Source organism: Magallana gigas, chromosome 7, assembly GCF_963853765.1.
Source record: "Magallana gigas chromosome 7, xbMagGiga1.1, whole genome shotgun sequence".
Taxonomy (NCBI): Eukaryota; Metazoa; Mollusca; class Bivalvia; order Ostreida; family Ostreidae; genus Magallana; species Magallana gigas.
Window position 1 is genome coordinate 19,065,191 of NC_088859.1, and position 7,208 is coordinate 19,072,398.

Below are 7,208 nucleotides of genomic sequence, written 5' to 3' on the forward strand. Positions count from 1 at the left end.
GTATTATATTTAATAGTTCATTAAACTGATAAAAAAAGAACAATAATGCATATTAAAGCGCAGGTTCTCTTTGAACCAAGAACAATAGCAGCTTCCAAATGGAAGCATTAAAACTAAAAATACCGACACCAATGCCGCTAATAAATATATAAAAATATATAAAAGAAACATTATGGAGTAGGGCTGAAGAAACACGGCATGCAGTTGCGTGTGCGTTATTAGAACATCTCTTAACATAGGAACGACCTTTGCTATAGACAGTTACAAACGCTACATTGTTTATTATATTGCATACTGATAACATTATCGACTGTTGTATGCTGTGAAAGCAGATATATTAGCGTGTGATGATGAAAATTGATGCTTTTATCAACCTACGTATCCCTGCATATCAGGATCATGAAGTTTGCTTGCATCATCGGATGCAGTGAAATCACATTTTGACATGCTTCATAGGTTTTATGTAAATATACCTTTAGATCTATAGGAAAATGGAAATCTCTCGCATTGATTTGTTTATATGATCTGTTAATACAGCTCCTAAGCCAACAACAATTGCTACGATTGTGAAAAAATATACAGATTTGAAAGTCGTGAAATTAGTCTTGGTATTTTAAAATAGAGATTATTTCTATCAAAAGATTAGTGTTTAAAGCCAATTCAAGCAGACTCTGATAGAAACTGCAGGTTGCATTCCTTCGTGCAAAATTATTGAAAACGTCGCCAATGCTTATTCGGCCTTTGATTACGTAATATACATGTACGTAACTTGTTTACGTCAATAAAAATTCTACAGAATATTTGTATCTGAGTACTCCTGATGTTTCTCGATTCGATAAGAAGATAAGATAGCGCAAACGCCCATTCTGTTTAGTCGTAAAATACATTTTTGAAATATATTTTTTTCCAATTGAATCTATTCAAATATATTTTAATTCAAGTTTGCAAAAGTACAAGTTTGCAAAAGTACAATTTCTAAATATAACAACTTTTTGATATATTTACCAAAAAGATACATAATTTAAACCCTAGATATATAAGGTTAACTTATGTCGGGTTCTCTAACCACTGAGCCATTTCAGACACAACAAGTAAGATGTTTAAATACTATGTATCACTTTGGCCTCGAATTTACGGACTTGTATTATTTTTTCAAAATACAAAATAATATTTTTAATGTATAGTGGGTCACCTCTCCACGTTTTTGTTGATTGAAATCGGTTTGTTTTCCATTATACTTTATTTAGGTTATGAGAAAAATATGGACCACAGGCTCTATAAAAGAAAATGCCTTGAAGTTCTAAAAAAATGACACTATTTGCATGTTTTGATACGTATACGTCTGTTTGAGTCAACATATTCCCGGTACTGAACTTCAACATATATATAGGTTTTAAATCAATGATATGTTAAATATATATTGTTTTATATGATATTTTAAGAAATATAAGATTGATTTGATATTTTAATTTTTCAGTATCTTGTCCGACCGTGCATGGGCATTTTACACGCCTTATCCACCCATCTTCTTTAAAACATTTCCACTCATAGTCATTGATCTGAAGAGTAAGTAGCATGGAAACTTCTTTTTTTAGGTCGTAAGAAATAATTTTTATGATCATTATTTCGGGTTGTTTTCTTTTGACGACGTAAGGGGCACAACGCACCAAACACGTAAACCAAACCTTTAGGATAATAAAGCGAACAAGCAGTTAACTCTTTAACGAATTTATTTGTACATGTAAGTACTGGTTGTAAATGTTAGAAGTAAATGAAACATTCAAACTTCGTAAACAATATAATTCTTAACATGATGGCATAATAATATTGTGAAATGTACCTAATTCCTATACTAGATGCTTTTACTAATTTAATAAGTAATGAACTCATTGACAATTAAATTTGTTAATTAGTAAAAGACACTGGTACTAGTATCACAAATTATATGAACACCATATAGATATCATAATCGTTCAAATATGAATTTGAGGGTCCTCCACACACATGGAAATAGTTCTGCATTCAAGCCCAATCTTCTAAATTACTTAAGTATATGGATTACTAACATGTGTTAGAATGGAAAATTACAGGAAAAAATTCAATTGGGGGGGGGGGGGGGGGGTGTCAACTTTTTAAAATTTTACCGCTATTCATGAAAATAAAAGTCCCTGCGGTATTCGAACTCGGGACCTGCGAGTTGGTAGATCTAAGCTACAACCATAGCGCCACAGAGATAGACATTGTCGATTTAATTAACTGTTTCACAATGCGTTACAATCGCTATGTTGTGACGTACTGTCATAAAAAAGTAGAAGTCACGGGGTATCGAGGATCCTTAAGTGTCTGTGACACTTTTTTCGAGTGAAAAATGGTACAGATATTATTTTTATAGCATATATAAGTGTTGCCTTCAAAAAATTACTTCACATGTATGCCCTTCCCTCGGGTATCTAATCAACAATTAAGTGTTTCATGTATACATGCAATTTGGTTCCGACATTTCGGCGATAAGCAATAGCACCCGATGTATATCTTTTCACAAAACCTCGTAGCAAACGTGATTGAAATTTTCAATAAATGTCTACCTTAAAAAATCCGATTTGCTTGTTCCATGTCAATCCAAATAAAACTTGTAACAGTTTCTTTTAAAACAAATTAAAGCAACGATCTTCGTCTCCCAGAGTCGTGACTTGAATGAAGATACTAATGATAAGTCATTGAACAAAATACCGTAGTAAATTATCTATCACAGATAAAAACCATTCTGATCATTGCAGAAGAGCTATTAACTGATTATATTCAACATATTCAAGGCCCATAAAACATTTTTTAAAAACCCACCCACCCCCTCCTTATTTCAACGTCATTCTTTTAAAAATTAATAAAAAAAAAACACCCATGAGGACTGGGCTATTTCAGAAGTGATACTAATTTCCCACTAGAAGGTCTTAAAGTCATATTGAGGCGGCAGTTATGGTTTAATATTACAGAACACAGAGCAGCTTTTTGATGGGCGAGATTCCTCTTCTCTTCCTCTTTCTTGTTATTCTCTGTCTCCAGTCGTCTTATTCGCTGCAGTAAAGTAAATACTGCGATTAAATGCGTGTTGTTCAAAAGTAAACTATTTATATCAATGCTTTATAAAAATGCTTCTAACTATTTTTAAATCAACACGAGCAAATGATACAGTAACGTCCAATTTTGAAAAAAAAAATCTCGAAGCAAAATATTTATGTCGAGATTATGCTCTAAAATATATAGGTATTACAGTCATGTATATTAAAAAAAATTATACTAAGCCTTTTGTCCATAGACTTGAAATAAATGCTAGCATCACAGTGACGAAGCTAAGACGAAAAATGTTCAGGGTTTTTGTGAGGGGTGGTGGTGGGTGTTGATGATTAAGGTTTAGGGGGTGGGAACGTTATAACACCTACAAAATGGCTGGAATCGAATAATGACGCACATTTGTTGATACTCTTATCCACTCCAAAAAGTAGTGGTTTCATTTCGATCATAAACGAGGTTTATAAACACATCAATATTAAATGATCCTGATTATATATACATTCTTTGTAATAATTATATTCTTAGAGCAAGCCACCTCTTTCCGAAAAGTGGCACACAGTCTAATGATAAACGCCGAAAGTACACTTATAAATTCCTTTCAATATCTTCAAACGTAATTATTTGTACATGTAGATTCAAGATTTAAACCTCTGAATTCCACAAAGAATGTCATTATTTAACATGCAGTTCTCAGACGAAGCACAAGAGGTGCATCTTCTGCATCAGCAATGATTGTAACACCGAGTGCATGTCTGCTCATTTGTTTATCAACGCAATCATGCAACTTCTCGATCTTCATTAAACTTAATTAAAACCCACTAGCATCGATGAAATCTACACATCGGATGCAGACGATATATGCCCTACATCTGATTTTCTAGGCGATGCATTCAAATATATTAATTCATTTTTCAGGACGTTTATTTTGTATCAGATAAATGTTATTCTAATTCTAGTCTGATATATATTTGCGATTACTTAAGAAACAGAAATTGTCTTGTTGCAATTCTTTATGCTGAGGAAATTAAGAAGAAAAAACATATACACACAAAAACCCGTACACAATGGTACATACATGTAAGTAAAATGCACTATAAACACATTTGTTTACATTTTACATGTTCCTCAAAGACATTGATGCTAGTTACAAAATGTTCATATAGTTTTTACAAACTGTGAAAAATAATGTTATAATTTTTTTTTTTAATTTGGTATTTGAATTTTGACAAAATATCTAACAGTTATTGCTGCAAACGACCTACATTTATCTATGCAACGATGAAAATAGTAAAAATGGGTTGCTTTAATTTTGCAAAACGAATGTAAAAAGATAATATTCAAGGTTGCTATAATAGTAATCTTAATAAAACAAATAGAGATATGTATGTAATAAAAATCATAATGTATAATATATTCTATCTTGATAGTTGGGATATGGTTCATAAATACCATATTTTCTTAACACAGCGAGGTCCATAGACGCCCGTGTCTAAGTAAATCCCCTGTGTCAAGATGAAATCTCAAAATTTCTGATGAGATATTTTTGTTGTCGATAATTTGTGTCTGTAGACTTTTTAAAATTTAAAATACCTATCAAAGATTCTATCAAATTGACATACATATCTTTGTGAAATATATCCTTGAATTATCATATCATTTCAAGGAGGTACTAGTGTGTGTGCCCATGCGCAAACCCAAATTGGACACTTTTTTTTTTTTTTTTTTAAATCGATCAGTTACACCGAAATCGAAACATTGGACATGTATTAGACAAAATGTTCATTCAAAGCTATTTGGTTAATCTTAGATTATTGTATCCAAGACAACAAATCACTTCATGTTTGATTTAAAATTAAGAAAGAAAAGTAAAGGAACGAGTCATGAACGTTAAAAACGCAATGCCTAGATCGATAAACATAGAAATGAAATAAAAATCTAGCACTATATTCAACATTTGTAAGTGTGTGTAGCATTCAGACGAAATACTTGTATTATATATTACCGCTAATAACTCCTCTTCATACAGTTTCTCCTTCAACTTTCGCTTGATGGCTGATCTTCTGTTCTGAGAAAGCCGTTTCTGTCTTTTAATTATTTCTTCGTCCGTCAACTATAGGAAAGTATTCTTGCTCTCAAACCAACATTACGAACAGGATGAAGCTCTGTCAGGCAGTCTACTGAATTATGACTAAAAGGTCTTGAAAAAAGTTGACTGCATGACAAAGCCATTGGCATTCGGTCACCTTTTCAGTCGCCTTTTAGGTGACAGGTTCATTTTGGACTTGATTGAATTTACCCATTAAAAAAGTTGGTTGCAATTGTGTTTTTTCATAATATCAAAATGCTTTAGATTTGTATAAATTTTGACAAGAGTAAAAAAATAATCATAGAAAAAACCAAAACAAGTTGTCTGCTGTGGGTTTTTTTTCTCCATAGAATTGATTGATATTATCAATTTTACCTGATATACTTTTTGTTCTTCGAATTGTACTTTCATTTCTCCCTCTCCTTTTGACAATCTTCTGCACTGTATTTTGCATTTCAGCTCTTCTTTCAAAAGAGGCAGGAAACTTTGAGACTGAAAGCTTTCCTGGAACGCTCTTAAAAGTTGGTCGTTTCCGTCTTTACTGCCATTCATGTCTTCGAACAACCTGTCCCTAAAACAAAGGTTATATTTGTCGCCAGCTCATTTCACTTCCAAGCATCTCATTTTCGGTTTAAATGACTCGATGAAAATTAAAACTTAATGAATTTAGAATTTGAAAAAAAACACTTTTAAAAAGGTATGCTATTATACGTCTATTTCCTTTGTGTTTAAAAACAAATAATACGGTAAAAATGATCAACAAAATTTGGAATAGTGAAGAGGCATAACAGCAACTTTTTTTTTTTGCAAATTAACTAATTTATAACTGACATTTAAAATAGTACATGTAGTAAGCAACTGGTTCATAATATAAATTAAGTATATCTTGTGTTGTTTAAGGGTGTATCTAAGTTTGAAAAAAAAAAACCCGACAAGAGAAAATTCTTTCTTTACGATTGCAATAGTAAAAAACAGCCGTTAATATTTCTGTAAAACAGTTTGCAGTATTAGCAGACGTGTTAAATCTGTGCCAGAGGGCATCAGATTGTGTCAAAAAGGAGGATGATCTTTGGCCATTAAAGTCATCATAATGCTGATTCGAATCAACCGAGTTATGAAAGAAATTCAAATCTGAAGAATTCAGTCATAAAGTTAGCGGCCTTATGTATATTGGGAAAATGTGTAAGCTATTTTAGTTGGAAATCAATAGTCTCTATTTTGAATTATCAAATGCATTGTTCTTTGATGCTATTGGGGGAAAGATTTGGTGGGCCTAATATCTGATAAGGACGCTTGTGGCAAATATCTTAGAGTTTGGAATGCTCAAAGAATTCAGAATTCATTCTTGCGAATGCATGTATTTCGAGTTATTTTACGTTTCAAAAACACAGGTCCATCTTAATTTTCGTATGCATTTCAAACATGTTCTCAATCTTTTCCGGTTGTGAGTTCACGCGGGAACTAAATTAATTTATGTATAATGTTTACAAACAATTTAATAAAATTATTATCCTCAAATACCCTGAAAATGTCAATGCAATGATGTAAAAAAAATGTGGCAAAAAACTGAAAAGTACGCATTATTTTAAACGAATTTAAATTTGCAGAAATTATATTGGGATGAAAACGAAAGTAGAAGACCTATCAATTGTTAAAAATATTTCGATTAAGAATCTTTTATTAAAGTTTTAATGTTGCATGCTTATTCAATTGATCAGGACTTATTAATATGCAAAATTTGAACATGCACATGAAGTATTATACCTGTGTATATGTAAAATAGCATTCCTCGACGAAAGGTCAGCTTGCGGTTAACCCCAATCTGAAAATAAAACCCCGTTTATCGGGGAAACCCCGCAACGGGGTTTCTAAATATCAATAATTATGTGTACATATAATATATAATGAAGATGTGACCCTGAAATTGTAGGACGCTTCTTTTCATTTGATCGATTACAGAAGATAACTAATTAATAAAATCTCAAATTAATATGATTAAAAATCATATTTTATAAATACTTCAATGCTATTTATATTTTTTCTGTGGATTCTT

General features: G+C 31.8%; 1 non-coding gene across 1 annotated transcript; it reads right to left on the minus strand.

Annotated features, from left to right (window-relative positions):
* Positions 1 to 2,959: 2,959 nt before the first annotated feature.
* On the minus strand, positions 2,960 to 7,028 carry LOC117684540 (uncharacterized). The gene is made up of 4 exons (XR_010707811.1): positions 6,920 to 7,028; positions 5,531 to 5,726; positions 5,072 to 5,179; positions 2,960 to 3,072 (listed from the first exon to the last, which is right to left on the minus strand). It is a non-coding gene; the product is annotated as an uncharacterized protein (transcript).
* Between the last annotated feature and the right edge of the window lie 180 nt (positions 7,029 to 7,208).